This window comes from Sphaeramia orbicularis, chromosome 9 (genome assembly GCF_902148855.1).
Source record: "Sphaeramia orbicularis chromosome 9, fSphaOr1.1, whole genome shotgun sequence".
In the NCBI taxonomy this organism is placed as follows: Eukaryota; Metazoa; Chordata; class Actinopteri; order Kurtiformes; family Apogonidae; genus Sphaeramia; species Sphaeramia orbicularis.
Genome location: NC_043965.1, coordinates 56,902,483 through 56,922,874, shown reverse-complemented (window position 1 = coordinate 56,922,874; position 20,392 = coordinate 56,902,483). Strand labels below are relative to the sequence as shown.

The window sequence follows — 20,392 nt, the reverse complement described above, 5'->3', positions numbered from 1 at the left end:
TCCAGCCAGGCCTGGCTCAGGCTCCCTGCCTTTGGTTTGTTTTATTGTATCTGTCATACTCTGGGCTCATTCCAAATTTAAACAGAATTTTCCCAAAAGCTGCAGAGCTGCAGCTTGTTCCATCCACTAGTCTAATGAAACCTGAGTTTGTGAACGGTATGTGTACGTTTGTCCTGGTTCACACTGAACCTGTCAGTGTTCCCTTCATCTGTACTGACTCTTTTGTGGATGTAAAGTACATGTTATGTTAGGTTTCCTAACTTTGTCAGACAGATGTGAGCGGTTGAGGAGCTGATAGAATTTCATCCATTTAAGCCCAGAACCTTTTCTTCTGCTTTATCCGGGGTCGGGTCGTGGGGGTAACAGTCTAAGCAGGGACGCCCAGACTTCCCTCTCCTCAGACTCCTCCTCCAGCTCTTCCGGAGGGACCCCGAGGTGTTCCCAGCCCCACCCACAGACATAGTCTCTCCAATGTGTCCTGGGTCTTCCCCGAGGTCTCCTCCTGGTGGGACATGCCCGGAACACCTCCCCAGGGAGGCGTCCAGGAGGATCTGAAACAGATGCCCGAGCCACCTCAGCTGGTTCCTCTGGATGTGGAGGAGCAGCGGCTCTACTCCGAGCTCCTCCCTGGTGACTGAGCTCCTCCCCCTATCCTTAAGGGTGTTCCCAGCCACCCTGCGGAGGAAACTCATTTGGACCGTTTGTATCCGGGCCCTTGTCCTTTCGGTCCTGACCCAAAGCTCATGACCATAGGTGAGGGTAGGAACGTAGACTGACGGTAAATCCAGAGCTTCTCCTCTCGGCTCAGCTTCTTCTGAACCACGACAGACCAGTACAGCGACCGCATCACCGCGGACGCTGCACCGATCCGTCTGTCAATCTGACGCTCCATCCTTCCCTCACTGTGAACAAGACCCCCACCGACCTGGAGAGGGCAGACCACCTTTTTCCGGTCGAGAACATGGCCTCAGATTTGGAGGTGCTGATCCTCATCGTGCTCGCTTCACACTCGGCTGTAAAACTCCCCAGGGCACGCTGAAGGTCCAGGTTCAGTTTGTCAGGTCTGTTATGGATTGGGATTGGCTCTGTCAACGCGCCAGATATTTTTATTAGTGCATTTTTTTTTAAATTATCAGTTATTAGAAATTTCAGGTGATCCCATTTGAATTCCAGGCGACCCCACATGGGGTCCCGACCCCAAGGTTAAAAAACACTGACTTAGTTTCTTCAGTCCCTGATTGTCTTTTATGTGTTACAGACAGAAATGACAACTTGACAAAGTGCTGTTTTTTCAGTGTGTTACAACAATCCCAGCATAAAATCAGTGTTTATTTTGAGAGCACAATGTATTTCATGAGGCACACGGTCAAATAAAGTTCTGCTGTTTTGTTTTCAGCACCACAGACTCCAAAGACAATTTGCAAACTTTTCTGATTATCAGTCGTACATGTTAATGTATAGAAAAGCAAAGAAATGTACAGGCTTGAAACATGTGAGACATTACAGAAATGACACGGCTGTGATGATAGGAATGTGGTTTCAGTCAAATAATTCCAGATAATTGTACAACAGGGTAAGCTGAAGGCCACCAAGCTTCAGCCTGGTCTGTGCCGCTAACTTCAGTTTCAGATTCATTCAGGTCGCTGCATGAATCACTCAGCAGAAGGAAACACTTCGTCCTTTGTTCAGTCGCTGATGAATTCCTGAAGTTGCTTCCCATCGCGGTGCCATTCGACTCTTCTTTGCCGACAGTTTGCACCCAGCGTGTTCACACCGGCGTTCCTCTGGAGGGGGCCTGTTATTGCATTATGCTGTGAAAATGAAGCGAAGGAGTGGGCGGGAGTGGAGTGGATTAGATTAGAGGAGATGGGCTGATGAATGAATGCAGGATGTCTCTTTATCTGTCCACTGTGCACGTTTCTCATTATTCAGGTTTTTTTTTTAATTTCACCGGCTGTTTTCTGTCCTTTTTCTTATTTCATACATTTCATTCTGGAAATTGTGGTCCATTTGTCCAACCCCCCCCCCCTTCTTTTTTCAGCTGTCCATGCTGAATGATTATAGCGGAGATGGGCTTGTAAAGGCCAGTCCAATTATTGTGTTGGAACAGCAGTGCTCTGTAGAGCTGCGCTCATCACAGAGCACACTTCAACATTTCCAGCCTGTTTCATTCAAATACAGGGCAGCTGTGTCTGTTCCACACAGACAGACGATGAATCACATTTATATTCAAACATGACACTTGGCTCTGCCAGGCCTATTACAGATCACTGCTGCTACCAAGATCTTTTCTAGGTGTTAAGTGTTGTTTTGCACTGAAAAATGAGACTTGGAAATGTATTAATGATCTTGAAATAGATGTTTTGATTTTGATTCTGTCACTTTGTTATATTTGAATCTTTTATACAAACCACTCTGAAAAAATAATGCACAAGGCAAGACTACTACAGTTATTACATAATCAACTTAATGCAATTATTTGTCATGTTTCCTCAGTGTTTATGAAACAGTAGTAATGACACACACTGCAGTGGCAGTATAGCATCCACGTCTGTGCAAAGTAAGAGGAACAAACTGTGACAATGAAACACTCCAGGAAGAATACAGTCGTAGTAATCTTTCATCTTTGATGTAACTCTTATGTGTAACTAGACAATTTCCACACGTGGAAATCGTGAGAGGGGCTCAGGGGTCGGGGGGGGTGGGGTGGGGGGGTGGGGGGCATGTCGGTTTGATGGCGCCAAAGACTTCATGGTCGGATTCTGTGTTCTGAACTCCCATTCACTTTATGTGGACAATCTGTGTGTCACAGTTTGGCAGCTGACGGACGTCACCAGTAGTACAAGTAATAGAAGTAGTACTAGTATTTGTAGTAGTGGTAGTAATAGAAGTAGTAGTAGTGTAGTAGTAGTAGTAGTAGTAGTGGTTGTAATTTCAGTAGTAGTAGTAGTATTTTTAGTAGTAGTATTTTAGTAGTAGTAGTAGTAGTATTTTTAGTAGTAGTAGCAGTAGTAGTAGTAGTAGTAGTAGTATTTTAGTAGTAGTAGTAGTATTTTTAATAGTAGTAGTAGTAGTATTTTTAGTAGTAGTAGTAGTAGTAGTATTTTAGTAGTAGTAGTAGTATTTTAGTAGTAGTAGTAGTATTTTAGTACTATTAGTAGTAGTAGTATTTTTAGTAGTAGTAGTAGTAGTAGTAGTAGTATGTTTAGTAGTAGTAGTAGTAGTAGCATTTTTAGTTGTAGTAGTAGCATTTTTAGTAGTAGTAAGTAGTAGTAGTATGTTTAGTAGTAGTAGTAGTAGTAGCATGTTTAGTTGTAGTAGTTGTAGTAGTACTATTTTTAGTAGTACTAATAGTAGTAGTATTTTTAGTAGTAGTAGTAGAATATTTAATAGTAGTAGTCGTAGTAGTAGTAGTAGTTGTAGTAGTAGTAGTATTTTTAGTAGTAGTAGTAGTAGTATTTTAGTAGTAGTAGTATTTTTAGTAGTAGTATTTTAGTAGTAGTAGTAGTAGTATTTTTAGTAGTAGTAGTAGTATTTTAGTAGTAGCAGCAGTATTGTAGTACTTGTAGTAGTAGTAGTATTTTTAGTAGTAGTAGTAGTATGTTTAGTAGTAGTAGTAGTAGTAGCATTTTTAGTTGTAGTAGTTGTAGTAGTAGTATTTTTAGTAGTAGTAATAGTAGTAGTATTTTTAGTAGTAGTAGTATATTTAGTAGTAGTAGTCGTAGTAGTAGTAGTATGTTTAGTAGTAGTAGTATTTTTAGTAGAAGTAGTAGTAGTATGTTTAGTAGTAGTAGTAGTATATTTAGTAGTAGTAGTAGTAGTAGTAGTAGCATTTTTAGTTGTAGTAGTTGTAGTAGTAGTATTTTTAGTAGTACTAATAGTAGTAGTATTTTTAGTAGTAGTAGTATACTTAGTAGTAGTAGTCGTAGTAGTAGTAGTATGTTTAGTAGTAGTAGTATTTTTAGTAGAAGTAGTAGTAGTAGTAGTATGTTTAGTGGTAGTAGTAGTATGTTTAGTAGTAGTAGTAGTCGTAGTAGTATTTTAGTCGTAGCAGTAGTAGTATGTTTAGTAGTAGTAGTATTTTTAGTAGAAGTAGTAGTAGTAGTAGTATGTTTAGTAGTAGTCGTAGTAGTATTTTAGTAGTAGTAGTAGTAGTAGTAGTAGTAGTGGTGGTATTTTTAGTTGTAGTAGTAGTAGTAGTAGTTATCATAGTAGTAACAGTAGTAACAGTAAAAGTAGTAGTATCAGTACTCTCGTTAACACACCCAGCGTTGCTATGGACTGTCCAGGGTTGCGATGGACTCTCCAGGGTTGCTATGGACTCTCCAGCGTTGCTATGGACTCTCCAGGGTTGCTATGGGAGCAGAAACATGTCAGACTGATTCAGTTTATTGGACACACCTGGGACACAAAGCAGAGGGGCCGTTACCGCAGCAACGGCGCTGCACTGACACACACAGAGAGAGAGAGACACACAGAGCAGCAGGAATAGACTGAGACTGGAGCAGAACAGGTCCGGAAAAACTGCTAAATACAGGAAAACTGTAAAAGATAGGAGAAAACCGAAATGACCGTGAGTGTCAGACAGACCTGGGGAACACACAGATGTAGGTTTTCTTCCTGTACTGTGAAAAATGACTGAGTTAGAGCAGTTTAAAAACAGTCAACTGACCAAGACAAGAAGGAATCCGCTACAATGGAGAGTTAATGGAGGAAAGAAGGGATGAGCCTCCAAACTAGTGCCTGTCATTTCACTTTAAAAAGAGCTAGGTCTTCAAACATGGGTTCATATGAAGCCCAGGAACCATGGCTACGTTTTTGGAAAATATCATTTGCCTGTGATGTATCGTTTGGCTGGGGGGGCAATTTATTCAGAGAATTTTCAGTTGAATTTTCACTGCTCCTACACTCTAGCGTGATGACATCACACACTCTAACTCAGGAAATTTGGACAATTTTCACTCAACCCAGGGGTTTTTGAAGACTCACCTATTGAAAACCGTAAACCCCATCCTCATACCAAGTACATTCATGCGGAGAGGACAAAAATGCCTGCGTTTTAAAGATTAAATGAAGTCTGTAGGTCAAAGTATGGTGAAGTAGTAGTGTCTGGAAAAAAGTGGACTTTTCTGGCTGATTTTTTTCCTCTTCCCATTCATTTCTATGGGACTTTTTTTGCATGTTTTTCACGAATAACTGCAAAAAATTTGCGACTCTACAAAAGGTAAATAGCGCACTATTCCTGATGAAACCACACGTTTTGATGTATAATTTGCAGGGGTCTTCACAACGCCCTAGGCCCTATTAACGGACGAAAATATGGCGGAAGATGAAAATTAAGAGTAAGCGTGCAGAAGAACAGTAGGAGCACCGAGGTGTTCGTGTGGATGCCCCAGCCCTAATAACAATAAACAGGCAGAAGAACAGTAGGAGCACCCAGGTGTTCGTGTGGATGCCCCAGCCCCTAATAACAATAAACAGGCAGAAGAACAGTAGGAGCACCCAGGTGTTCGTGTGGATGCCCCAGCCCTAATAACAATAAACAGGCAGAAGAACAGTAGGAGCACCCAGGTGTTCCTGTGGATGCCCCAGCCCTAATAACAATAAACAGGCAGAAGAACAGTAGGAGCACCCAGGTGTTTGTGTGGATGCCCCAGCCCTAATAACAATAAACAGGCAGAAGAACAGTAGGAGCACCCAGGTGTTTGTGTGGATGCCCCAGCCCTAATAACAATAAACAGGCAGAAGAACAGTAGGAGCACCCAGGTGTTCGTGTGGATGCCCCAGCCCCTAATAACAATAAACAGGCAGAAGAACAGTAGGAGCACCCAGGTGTTCGTGTGGATGCCCCAGCCCTAATAACAATAAACAGGCAGAAGAACAGTAGGAGCACCCAGGTGTTCCTGTGGATGCCCCAGCCCTAATAACAATAAACAGGCAGAAGAACAGTAGGAGCACCCAGGTGTTTGTGTGGATGCCCCAGCCCTAATAACAATAAACAGGCAGAAGAACAGTAGGAGCACCCAGGTGTTTGTGTGGATGCCCCAGCCCTAATAACAATAAACAGGCAGAAGAACAGTAGGAGCACCCAGGTGTTCGTGTGGATGCCCCAGCCCTAATAACAATAAACAGGCAGAAGAACAGTAGGAGCACCCAGGTGTTCCTGTGGATGCCCCAGCCCTAATAACAATAAACAGGCAGAAGAACAGTAGGAGCACCCAGGTGTTCGTGTGGATGCCCCAGCCCTAATAACAATAAACAGGCAGAAGAACAGTAGGAGCACCCAGGTGTTCGTGTGGATGCCCCAGCCCTAATAACAATAAACAGGCAGAAGAACAGTAGGAGCACCCAGGTGTTCGTGTGGATGCCCCAGCCCCTAATTATAATTATGCATGTGTCTTTCATGGTCTGTGAAAAACAGTTAGTGAGCAAACTACAGACACTCCGCACACACAAAAACAGGGTTTGATTTGGTAAAACCTGATGTTTGATCTGTAACTAACTATAGATAAAGCAACGTGATGTCGTGACTCGTGTAAATATACACACCACTTTAAATATCTGTGCGCGTTATAAGCTTTCTGCATGTATGTTCATGCCGTGTCAAATAACACACACTTTAAAGTTACACTTATGTGAACTGGAGATCTTGGCGTGAATTCAAATGTAATCAAATGGTGTTGAATAACACGTGAAATGTCAAAAATGCATACGTATAGCACACCAAATGTTATAAGAACCGGCGTAACATTCAATGCCAGTCTCAGTTTGCTGATGACCAGGTTTAGGCACAACGCCCTGTCTCCACTCTTTTTCATCCAAGTTAGGAGGGGGGATGGTGATGTGTTTTTTTATATGTCGGAGCTGACGTCGGCTAACATTGATGAAACGTTATGCACTCCCCACTCCCCCCACAGGTTCATCTGTCCTGTGCAGATTTGTTTACACAGACTATCTGGCAGCAGTACTCAATGCCAGTAAATGGCATTCATCCTCAGTAGGAGTACTGTATGAGTATATTTAACCCTTTCATGCACAGAGGTCACTTCAGAGGTCACTCCAGTGGTCACTCCAGTGGTCACTCCAGAGGTCACTCCAGTGGACAGTTGTTCTCCAGCTGTTCTCTTGTATGTTCGTGGGTTTGGTTGTTTTAGTTCCGTATCAGCCAACACAGTGGACGCTCATGCATCCTCCCAAACACTGCAGTTCATACAATTACTGTAACTGTTACTGTAACCTGATCTGCACTATCAATGTTTGAGTGCAATTTTTTTTTTTTTTTTGTAATAAATAAAAATAATTTTCAAAATGTATCTGAAAAAACTGTTGCATTATGCAGTTTCCAATCAAGACAATTTTTTTATGTAAAAAAGCTAAAATTGTCAATTTCCTGGATCTCAGGAGGATTTTATCTCCATGAAATGAGTAAGAACTAATATTAGAGTATGAGAAAATGTGAGAAAACATTCACCATTTAGCAATTAGCTGCATTAAAAATGTTTTTATTTCATAGTTTTCACACAGTTCATCACTTTCTGATGATGAGTTTTAAATACGTGTTTCTTTGCTTCGAAAATTAAACACATGGTGTCCAGCTGAGTGGACGTTTTTGTGACTCTGCGAAAAATAGGTTCATTAAAAAAAATCCTTTGCATTGTTTTTTTCATGCCTGAAGAGGAGTTAAAACACTGAAGAAAAAAGTATTGACTAAGGTTGTCATAATTCATGCATGAAAGGGTTAAACTGTTGTTAGCTCTATGCTATACTCGTGGCATTAAACCAGCCCATAATGGTAATTACATGATGAATCTGACTTTCATTCCAGTTCGGTTTTCGTTGTCCCTTGGAAGAGCCACTCAGGTAAACATCTAAAAGAGAAGGTTTTTTGTAGCCGATGTGAGCTTGACAGTCTGTGTGTCTCTGGGGTGGGCTGACGAGTTGGGCCCCCCTGGCAACCGGGTGTATGTGAGCCCCTGGAGCAGCAGGTAATGAGTCCCTAGGAGGCTGGTGGTAGCTAGGTGTGGTATTAGTGCTTGTACTCATCCACAGCCTGGAGTCAGGATCAAAGCAGTGACGGGGATCACAGAAGCTCCCAATGGCTCTCAACGGAAATACTGTCACTTTCTCAGTTTGTTTTTTCAATAAATAGATTTTATTGAGGCACTTTTTCATTGAAAATTATGAACAAGAACACATGAACAGTGCCAGTGCTAAGGTAAACACACATATACGAACTAAAACGGGTACAAACAGTCCATACGCTGCGATTCGAGATGATCCGAGTGGAGCCACCTGCAGCTCCGTGCTTCCAGGGTTCAGCTGGAGTCCTCTTCTTTTGAATGTGATCACTGAAGGGCCGCAGGACTTTGTAAGCTGGTTGTGACACAGACGGTTGTACTGGATCTGTTCCAGTCATGTCTTATGTCATTCAACCATTTCTGAAACCTGGCAGGTGTAGCGCCCTTCCGCTCCCTCAGAATGAGCCGCTGTGCAATAATCCGACCAAACATAATGACTTACTGGATTGACTGGGACCAGAACGAGGTTTGATCTGAGCAACCAAGTGTTACCGGTAGAACATCAGGTGTTACACATGTGTCCACACCGACACCACTACTGCGGCCGGACACAGATGGAAGCACCGGCGTGTTTCAGCTGGACGGAGCAGACGGGTGGAGACAGGCTGTTTGGACTGCACCGCTCTACCGTTGGACGCCTGCTGAGCGTTACCGCACCGCCGGCTCCTCCGACCACCGACCCAGATCTGGACGAGCGCCTGTTCCAACCGCTGCACAGGACCGGGACGATCGGCTCCGTCCAGCTGAAACGTGCCGGTGCTTCCATCTGTGTCCGGCTGCAGTAGTGGTGTCATTGTGGACAAATGTGTGTGTGCTCAGTTTTGTGTCTTTTATAGTTAATGTTTGTGCACAGCTGAGCACAGGTCCAGTTCATCTGTGAGTCTGACTCCTGAGCAGACGTGGGTGTGAATAGGGCTGTGCAATTAATCGAAATTTGATTACGATTTCGATTATTAGACGCAACGATTACAAAAATTATGTAATCGAGAAAAAACGATTATTAATTTTGAGTTGTTTAATTCACGCGCACGCAAGCTACCATGAGCTGCTCTGCCCCGCCCCCCTCTAAGCTACAGCTGCCTGCTATCCGGCAGGTCCACCCCAAGAGGACAGTTGGACCAGTGGTCTGGAAAAACGGCAGGAGAATCACAGCAGAAGTGCTTGGTAAACAAAAAAGGCAAGTCCAATTCAACTGTATGGAATCACTTTGGGTTTGATGAAGAGCAAAAACCCATTATGTGCAAAAAGTGTTTGGTAGTTGTGTCTGCACCGACCGGTAACACAGCAAACCTTTGTAACCATCTGAAGTTGAACCACCGCCACCGTTATCATAATCTTATGAAAAACTAAAACATAAAAAAAACTCTGTCTATAACTTCGTCCGCAATGCAGTCTTCAGTCTCCGAATCTCTTTACGCTGCAGCTCCCGTATTAACCTAACTGAAACCTCACGGCACGTCACTGAATTTACTGTTTCATACGACACTGAAAATACTTGAATTTATAATTTGCACTTTACGTGAGTTTTTTTTTTTTTTTTTATTGCTCCAGTTCTATGGCAAGTCTATAGCAGTTTAATTCCAGTGCACTATTTATTTACAAAAGGAAACATACTTGAATTTACAGTACACTTATTTGCATTCAAAGATTTTTTTGTTTCGTACAAAAGTGAACATACTTTGTTTTAATGGTTAAAAGCTTTATTTATGTTTAAAGAGTATATCTTACATTGTTTTGCAAGAAAAAAATAAACAACTTTAAGGTTAACAAATAATCGTTTTTAATAATCGTGATTTCAATTATTGCTAAAATAATCGTGATTATTTTTTTTTTCTATAATCGAGCAGCCCTAGGTGTGAATACACTAATACAGTTCTGATCGATAATCCAAATCACTCACCTGGAACCAGGAAAACAGTCGTTTCATTTGGACTCACAATAGAACTGAACTCATTGTAGTTTGACATTTTGCAATAACTGTCATATTTCTGAAAAAAGTTGAGAAAATGAAAATGGTGCGTTTCTTTTTTCCTTGAGTGTATTTTTACATCATACTGTACACATGAAAAACCTCAGACCCAGTGTTGTAAAGCATGAGGCAGAAACTTGATCCATTTTTTGGTTAAAGTTGAGGACTGAACAGGGTAAGGTTGATGTCGTGTATGAGCTTACATGGATCCATGTGAGATCTTTAACACCAGCAGATACAGTTTGTGTATTTTGTGTGTGTTTGATTTAAGCTGCTGTTGTGACAGACTCGTATTCCCCCCACAACATTAGACAGTAGTCGAGCACCTTCACCTTCTCTGCACATTAACATCTGATCTTTGACTTCACCTACTCGACCACCACTGCCTCCGCCTGAGTGATTATTAACGTCACAATACCCGGAACTTCAAGAAAACAACACTGACAAACAAGTAGTGCGTCACTTCTTTGTGTGGAACACCCACATCATTCACATCTGCAGTGATGGACTGTGTGACTGAAGAAATGGTACATCCAAATGACAGAAAAGAAACATCCATTTAGCTTTTAGGATTATATACAAATACTGCTGCGTACCGACAGTTTATACACATCGAAAATAAGAACAAACAAGTCTAGGACTCCACAGTTTCATGAAAAAGTGGTGTTGTGTTTATTTCCACAAAATATTTAATGTACATTTGGAAGTCTGAAAATTAATACATTTTTGCACTGGAATATTAAAAAAAAACCTTTAAGGTTCACTTTTGTTTTTGTTTTTTTTCCATCAGTTTGAGGTGGATTTTGCCTTTTTAAGAAAACAGCAAATGCACTTAAGGGGAGTAAATTCAGATGTGAACATGTAACTGGTGATCGATCAGCCGTGTGTGGCTTTTTTGCAGATATACTAATGAAGTGTGAAAAACACCAGAACACTCTGCTTTTTCTGTGTACTGTCGTAGATCCATGTGTATGGAAGTAAATCTGTCTCATCAGATTTTGAATTATTAAAGCCACTGAATTTCTAGCACTGATTTTTTTTTTGCACTGAAATTAAGTATCTGAATTTTTTGTGTCTGAATTCAACTATGTTCGTAAATTTAGAATAAAAAAAATAATAATTTCAGTGCAAAAAAAAATCAGATACAAAAATTCAGATACTTACTTTCAGTGCAAAAAAATTCAGATACTTAATTTCAGTGCAAAAAAAAAATTCAGATACTTAATTTCAGTGCAAAAAAAAATAATCAGATACTTACTTTCAGTGCAAAAAAATTTGGATACTTAATTTCAGTGCAAAACAAAATTCAGATACTTAATTAAGTATATATATATATATATATATATATATATATATATTTAGATAGATAGATAGATAGATAAATAATTTCAGTGCAAAAAAAAATTCAGATACTTAATTTCAGTGCAAAAAAATTCAGATACTTAATTTCAGAGCAAAAAAAAATAAATTCAGATACTTAATTTCAGTGCAAAAAAAAAATCAGATACTTTCAGTGCAAAAAAATTCAGATACTTAATTTCAGAGCAAAAGAAAAAAAAATCAGATACTTAATTTCAGTGCAAAAAAAATTCAGATACTTAATTTCAGAGCAAAAAAAAAAAATTCAGATACTTAATTTCAGTGCAAAAAAAATTCAGATACTTAATTTCAGTGCAAAAAAATTCAGTGCTAGAAATTCAGTGGCTTTTATAATTCAAAATCTGATGAGACAGATTTACTTCCATACATGTGTAGCTTACAGCACCACCTGCTGGTGACAAAACACAGCCTCGTTGGTCCACTCCAGACTAGATGGTGGAAATTCACTTTGGCATTCTCATTTCTGGTGATGTTCAAAAAGTTTGCTTTAAAATCGCTCGACATTTTATGGAAACTTCCCTAATGTGTTTGTGTGATGGTGACTTGAGTTTGCTTGCTTGGTTATCACTAGAAATGCAAAGATTAGTCCTTTCAAACGTCAGTTCAGACATCCAACACTATATTACCTTCAAAAACCCTATGTGGTTACCTAATTGCGCAGGTTGATATTGCATTTGTGATTGTGTCGAGTTGTGTAGCGTTAATGCAGCACAGCAAATTACCTCTGTGGTTGATCAGCTAATGTGCTAGCTCACGCTAATCAGTGTGATTTTTTTTGTTTTCTAGCATCCATAAAGTCTCCGCTGTATATGTGAGCATTTGTCATGTATCAGAGATTTTTTTCCCACCAAGTGTTGGTCAGTATTGTTTTTTTCTCTGTCACCTAGTGTCAGCTTAGCGAGTTTCTTCCCCTTGTTTTCTTAGTATATCTAATCTTATATATTGATATATTTGTGCAAGTTGTGTCATATTTTATATTATTAGCTCATGGGCTAATAGGCCATATGCTACTGTGAAGGCATCGTCTTCCTCGTCGTCGTCGTCATTGTCTTCATTCGCAATTTCTGCAAACATGCTGTCCGACAAAACTACTGCGTGGATTAATTTCTAATTTTCTAAGTATCTTCCTTGGGACAGTGTCTAAAAAGTCTGTTCACAGTTTTGAGAAATTCAGATTTTTGAATTGTTGAAATATTCAAAATGGTCCTTTCCTTGTAATGGTCCATATTTTGATGGTTTGTAACATGTACCTGGTTACAGATTTCAATATAGTTCTTATTCCCAGTCAAAATACCGCCCTCTTCTATTGGGGGATGTATGTGAGCAGTTGTCATGGAAATGAGCTTTTTTTTCCCACCAAATGTTCATCAGTGTGGTCGTGGTTGTCACCTAGTCTGAGGGGCCGTTTACACGGCGTAGGATTCAGTCGACTCCGGGAAGATTTCATCGCGGATTAGCCTTCTGTTACCATGGAAACGGTGCCTAGAGTGCCTGAATCCGGAAACTTTTGATACCAGGGTCCAGGGTGGAACGTTATCGATACGCTCCGCATTTCAGCTCCGTGTTAACGCGAGTCGGAGCGTTCCGGGGTAAAATATGACGTCACCGCATGCACGCGCAGCCAAGAACCGCCAGTTAACCCACTCCAGGCCAGTTGGTGGCGGTAATGCGCCTCCAAGCTGGTTTTCCAGCCTCTATGACACAATAAAGCTGCAGAAAAAGAAGGAACAACCACAACAACAATGGCCGGTTTCAGAACAACATACGTGCTGCTAACTGTGCTCAGCTCGTCTGTCCAGACAAAGAAGTCCTGCGTCTTTGTACGACCACTCGCCATTGTTGTTTGTAAATAGTGTTGTCCGCCTCTTCTTCTTCTTCTTCTTCTTCTCATTTAAAGGCTGTCTAAACCGGAAATCGTTTGTGTGCAGGCACGTGTTTTACCACCACTGTTTCCCTACAGCTCTACATCTCCACCTACTGGTCTGGCATGGACACTACAGCGTATTCAGCCATCCTCACGGACTCATGTTAACGCAGATCGTTATCATAGCGGCTTCGTCTTAACGCGGAATGATTTTATAACGCAAAGGAGAAATCTTTGCGGAGTGTTGCCGTGTAAACGTACCCTTAGCTTGGTGAGTTCCTTCCCCTCGTTTTTTCCAGTTTTACCCTTTTGTCTAATTATGAGCACTTCTTTTTCCAGAAAAATGGTCAAACTCCAAACTCAAGTTTTTGAAACAGCCGTCCTAAAACCAATGAGTGACGTCACGGAGCTTTGAGCCAACAGCATCGTTTCCATATAGTTGATCCTGAAAATAAAGTATGCAGCTAATCTTAGTAGGCATGATGCAGACCTACAGTTTGGTCCTTCTCCACTAAATGCTTGGCTGCATCCCTGTGTTCTTCAGTCAATACCAGTAACTGTGGCTGCTCGTCTACCTCCTAACCTGTCTGAAATTGACCGGTTAAATGTTTGATGGTTGTACTGCGCTGCTGGCACAGTATGCAGGTTATTGATCACTTTTACGTGGTCTCTGCTCCCAGTCTGATCAGTGGCTAAAACAAAAGATGATGATTTTTTTCTTTTCTACGAGTCTGTGTTTGTATGAGCGACAGGAAACGGTACAAAGAAAAGCCAGCACTGTGACCACAACCACGTGCTTGCCTTGGTTGCCCTGGCAACAACAGAGCGGACAAAGCAAGTCCTTGAAAATGGAGCGAGTGAATGGAGCGGTGGGGAGGTGTGATGGAGCAACAGGGAGACGGGAGGAAAGAGTGTGGTTTGTTTTTTTGTTTTTTTTCTGTGTGTATAAGATGCTCAGGTGTGTGTAAAGGTGTGCATAATCAACAAAGGCTTCGGAGAATGTTTTTCAGTTAGGTACGTGTCATATGTGTGTTGGAAACCCATTTCTGCCACAGTGGAAATGTGGGGGAAAAAGTCTAAATAATGACTCAGCACATTAGAACCATGAGGTAGTGAGGTCACATGACAGATGATGAGACTTTTTATTCTGACATACGTGGTCATTATTTTGAGACACCTAGTGATGGGAGAGGGAGGTCCTTCATCATTCTGAGGCACTGCAACAAAGACAAAGCAGGTGGTCCAACCTGTATTCATTTATTTGGAATCACACAGGAAAGTGTTCTCACATCATATTAGTTGTAAAGTTGTTCACATTTTCACCTGCATTATTCCACAGACTTACTGTGTAACAGTGTTTTTCAACCCTGGGGTCCGGACCCCACGTGGGATCGCCTGGAATTCAAATGGGATCACCTGGAATTCAAATGGGATCACCTGGAATTCAAATGGGGTCACCTGGAATTTGCAAGAGTGTCCTGGACAAGACAGTAGCAGCAGAAGTTACAGACAGTAGAGGTGTCAGACCCTTCAGTCTGTGACCCTTCTACAGTCTGTGACCCTTCTACAGTCTGTGACCCTTCTACAGTCTGTGACCCTTCTACAGTCTGTGACCCTTCTGCAGTCTGTGACCCTTCTACAGTCTGTGACCCTTCTACAGTCTGTGACCCTTCAGTCTGTGACCCTTCTACAGTCTGTGACCCTTCTGCAGTCTGTGACTCTTCTGCAGTCTGTGACCCTTCTGCAGTCTGTGACCCTTCTACAGTCTGTGACCCTTCTACAGTCTGTGACCCTTCTGCAGTCTGTGACCCTTCTACAGTCTGTGACCCTTCAGTCTGTGACCCTTCTACAGTCTGTGACCCTTCAGTCTGTGACCCTTCTACAGTCTGTGACCCTTCAGTCTGTGACTCTTCTGCAGTCTGTGACCCTTCAGTCTGTGACCCTTCTGCAGTCTGTGACCCTTCAGTCTGTGACCCTTCTACAGTCTGTGACCCTTCTACAGTCTGTGACCCTTCTGCAGTCTGTGACCCTTCTGCAGTCTGTGACCCTTCAGTCTGTGACCCTTCTACAGTCTGTGACCCTTCTGCAGTCTGTGACTCTTCTGCAGTCTGTGACCCTTCTACAGTCTGTGACCCTTCTACAGTCTGTGACCCTTCTACAGTCTGTGACCCTTCTACAGTCTGTGACCCTTCTGCAGTCTGTGACCCTTCTGCAGTCTGTGACCCTTCAGTCTGTGACCCTTCTACAGTCTGTGACCCTTCTGCAGTCTGTGACTCTTCTGCAGTCTGTGACCCTTCTGCAGTCTGTGACCCTTCTACAGTCTGTGACCCTTCTACAGTCTGTGACCCTTCAGTCTGTGACCCTTCTACAGTCTGTGACCCTTCTGCAGTCTGTGACCCTTCTACAGTCTGTGACCCTTCAGTCTGTGACCCTTCTACAGTCTGTGACCCTTCAGTCTGTGACCCTTCTACAGTCTGTGACCCTTCAGTCTGTGACTCTTCTGCAGTCTGTGACCCTTCAGTCTGTGACCCTTCTGCAGTCTGTGACCCTTCTACAGTCTGTGACCCTTCTACAGTCTGTGACTCTTCTGCAGTCTGTGACCCTTCTGCAGTCTGTGACCCTTCTACAGTCTGTGACCCTTCAGTCTGTGACCCTTCTACAGTCTGTGACCCTTCTGCAGTCTGTGACCCTTCTACAGTCTGTGACCCTTCAGTCTGTGACCCTTCTACAGTCTGTGACCCTTCAGTCTGTGACCCTTCTACAGTCTGTGACCCTTCAGTCTGTGACTCTTCTGCAGTCTGTGACCCTTCAGTCTGTGACCCTTCTGCAGTCTGTGACCCTTCAGTCTGTGATCCTTCTACAGTCTGTGAGCCTTCAGTCTGTGAGCCTTCAGTCTGTGACCCTTCTACAGTCTGTGACCCTTCAGTCTGTGACCCTTCTACAGTCTGTGACCCTTCAGTCTGTGACCCTTCTACAGTCTGTGACCCTTCAGTCTGTGACCCTTCTACAGTCTGTGACCCTTCAGTCTGTGACCCTTCAGTCTGTGACCCTTCTACAGTCTGTGACCCTTCAGTCTGTGACCCTTCAGTCTGTGACTCTTCTGCAGTCTGTGACCCTTCAGTCTGTGACCCTTCTGCAGTCTGTGACCCTTCAGTCTGTGATCCTTCTACAGTCTGTGACCCTTCTGCAGTCTGTGAGCCTTCAGTCTGTGACCCTTCTACAGTCTGTGAGCCTTCAGTCTGTGACCCTTCAGTCTGTGACCCTTCTGCAGTCTGTGACCCTTCAGTCTGTGACCCTTCAGTCTGTGACCCTTCTACAGTCTGTGACCCTTCAGTCTGTGACCCTTCTACAGTCTGTGACCCTTCTACAGTCTGTGACCCTTCAGTCTGTGACCCTTCAGTCTGTGACCCTTCTACAGTCTGTGACCCTTCTACAGTCTGTGACCCTTCAGTCTGTGACCCTTCTACAGTCTGTGACCCTTCTACAGTCTGTGACCCTTCAGTCTGTGACCCTTCTACAGTCTGTGACCCTTCAGTCTGTGACCCTTCTGCAGTCTGTGACCCTTCAGTCTGTGACCCTTCTGCAGTCTGTGACCCTTCAGTCTGTGATCCTTCTACAGTCTGTGACCCTTCTGCAGTCTGTGACCCTTCAGTCTGTGACCCTTCAGTCTGTGACCCTTCTACAGTCTGTGACCCTTCAGTCTGTGACCCTTCAGTCTGTGACCCTTCTACAGTCTGTGACCCTTCAGTCTGTGACCCTTCAGTCTGTGACCCTTCTACAGTCTGTGACCCTTCAGTCTGTGACCCTTCTACAGTCTGTGACCCTTCAGTCTGTGACCCTTCTACAGTCTGTGACCCTTCAGTCTGTGACCCTTCTACAGTCTGTGACCCTTCAGTCTGTGACCCTTCAGTCTGTGACCCTTCTGCAGTCTGTGAGCCTTCAGTCTGTGAGCCTTCAGTCTGTGAGCCTTCAGTCTGTGACCCTTCTACAGTCTGTGACCCTTCAGTCTATGACCCTTCTACAGTCTGTGACCCTTCTACAGTCTGTGACCCTTCAGTCTGTGACCCTTCTGCAGTCTGTGACCCTTCAGTCTGTGACCCTTCAGTCTGTGACCCTTCTGCAGTCTGTGACCCTTCTACAGTCTGTGACCCTTCAGTCTGTGACCCTTCTGCAGTCTGTGACCCTTCAGTCTGTGACCCTTCTGCAGTCTGTGACCCTTCAGTCTGTGACCCTTCTACAGTCTGTGACCCTTCTACAGTCTGTGACCCTTCAGTCTGTGACCCTTCTACAGTCTGTGACCCTTCTACAGTCTGTGACCCTTCTACAGTCTGTGACCCTTCAGTCTGTGACCCTTCAGTCTGTGACCCTTCTACAGTCTGTGACCCTTCAGTCTGTGACCCTTCTACAGTCTGTGACCCTTCTACAGTCTGTGACCCTTCAGTCTGTGACCCTTCTACAGTCTGTGACCCTTCAGTCTGTGACCCTTCTGCAGTCTGTGACCCTTCAGTCTGTGACCCTTCTGCAGTCTGTGAGCCTTCAGTCTGTGAGCCTTCAGTCTGTGAGCCTTCAGTCTGTGACCCTTCTACAGTCTGTGACCCTTCAGTCTATGACCCTTCTACAGTCTGTGACCCTTCTACAGTCTGTGACCCTTCAGTCTGTGACCCTTCTGCAGTCTGTGACCCTTCAGTCTGTGACCCTTCAGTCTGTGACCCTTCTGCAGTCTGTGACCCTTCTACAGTCTGTGACCCTTCAGTCTGTGACCCTTCTGCAGTCTGTGACCCTTCAGTCTGTGACCCTTCTGCAGTCTGTGACCCTTCAGTCTGTGACCCTTCTACAGTCTGTGACCCTTCTACAGTCTGTGACCCTTCAGTCTGTGACCCTTCTGCAGTCTGTGACCCTTCAGTCTGTGACCCTTCTGCAGTCTGTGACCCTTCTGCAGTCTGTGACCCTTCTACAGTCTGTGACCCTTCTGCAGTCTGTGACCCTTCAGTCTGTGACCCTTCTACAGTCTGTGACCCTTCTGCAGTCTGTGACCCTTCTACAGTCTGTGACCCTTCAGTCTGTGACCCTTCTACAGTCTGTGACCCTTCTGCAGTCTGTGACCCTTCAGTCTGTGACCCTTCAGTCTGTGACCCTTCTACAGTCTGTGACCCTTCTACAGTCTGTGACCCTTCAGTCTGTGACCATTCAGTCTGTGACCCTTCTACAGTCTGTGACCCTTCAGTCTGTGACCCTTCTACAGTCTGTGACCCTTCTACAGTCTGTGACCCTTCAGTCTGTGACCATTCAGTCTGTGACCCTTCTACAGTCTGTGACCCTTCTATAGTCTGTGACCCTTCAGTCTGTGACCATTCAGTCTGTGACCCTTCTACAGTCTGTGACCCTTCAGTCTGTGACCCTTCTACAGTCTGTGACCCTTCTGCAGTCTGTGACCCTTCAGTCTGTGACCCTTCTACAGTCTGTGACCCTTCAGTCTGTGACCATTCAGTCTGTGACCCTTCTACAGTCTGTGACCCTTCTATAGTCTGTGACCCTTCAGTCTGTGACCATTCAGTCTGTGACCCTTCTACAGTCTGTGACCCTTCTATAGTCTGTGACCCTTCAGTCTGTGACCATTCAGTCTGTGACCCTTCTGCAGTCTGTGACCCTTCAGTCTGTGATCCTTCTACAGTCTGTGACCCTTCTACAGTCTGTGACCCTTCAGTCTGTGACCCTTCTACAGTCTGTGACCCTTCAGTCTGTGACCCTTCTACAGTCTGTGACCCTTCAGTCTGTGACCCTTCAGTCTGTGACCCTTCTACAGTCTGTGACCCTTCAGTCTGTGACCCTTCAGTCTGTGACCCTTCTACAGTCTGTGACCCTTCAACAGTCTCATCGTTTCCTCGTTTCTTCCTGGTAAATTTCTCCAGTGAATGTAGTTTTTGGTTCATTTCTTTAACTTGTGTTTCTTCTGGTTCATGAAAGGCCACCAGAGTCAGAGGCGTTTGGAGGCCAGGGCGGAAACGGTCGCTTTTCAAAATAAAATCTCCGCAAGACTAATGGAAAAAATAGCTTTAATATTAACCACAATTTTTTTTTTTCATTCTTTTTTTTTTCCCGGCACCAAATGATCCACGGACCGGTACCGGTGCGGGGACTGGGGTTTGGGGACCACTGTTGTAAGATAAAAAAAAATACATGAGGACAGCAGATAAAAAACTGGATCTGGTTTCACTAACGAGGCGACACGATGGTCCAGAGGATGGACCTGGAGCCTCCCAGACTGAAGGACCTGGGTTCCATTCAACACCAGGCCATGGGGGTGGGACCTCCAGTCCATAGGGGTGGGACCTTTAGTCCATGGGGGTGGGTCCTTTCTGTGTGCAGTTTGCATGTTCTCCCCGTGTCTGTGTGGGTTCTCTCTGGTCCTCTGGCTCCTCCCACCATCCAAACACATGCTCTGATAGGTTCATGGGTTCTCTCTGGTCCTCTGGCTCCTCCCACCATCCAAACACATGCTCTGATAGGTTCTGGGTTCATCTAAATCGCCCATAGGTGTGAATGTGACAGTGTGTTTGTCTGTATATGTTCAGTCTGTGATGAACTGGTCACATGTCCAGGGTAAACCCCGCCTTCGCCCATAAGTAGCTGGGATAGGCTCCGCCCCTGTGACCCTAGTGAGGATAAAGCAGGTTCAGAAAATGAATGAATGATTTCACTAACTTGGTACTGGAATGATTCTAGTGACACTTGTTTGTGTGATATCTGTGCACTTTTGTGATTTTCGTATGTTTTGAAAATGTTTTTGTCTGTAAAATATAATTTACTGTGAATTATGATTTCATTTCATTCTTACATTTATTAAAATTAACTTTTCTACAACCCATAACAGGTACAATGTCAACCAAAAACATACAAGTACTTAAAGTCAAGCACTGGAGGGTAAAAATAGCAGTTTTGAAAAAGTCTGGAATTAGGATGTGGCTCCAGATCCATGTGTGGTGTGTGTGACCCAGTGTGGGTGTGTTGTGAACAGAAGCCCCTCACTCACTGGGTTTGTTCCTGCTGTCACTGAAGTGAAGGGCTGCACAATGAAACGCACCTCCGTCTGCACCTCCTGTA

At 43.7% G+C, this 20,392-nt stretch overlaps 1 protein-coding gene across 5 annotated transcripts in view; it reads left to right on the top strand.

The window, feature by feature from the left end:
• The window catches only part of msh3 (mutS homolog 3 (E. coli)), a 200,187-nt gene that overhangs the window by 13,876 nt on the left and 165,919 nt on the right, over positions 1-20,392 (top strand). The gene's annotated exons all lie outside the window — the stretch shown is intronic.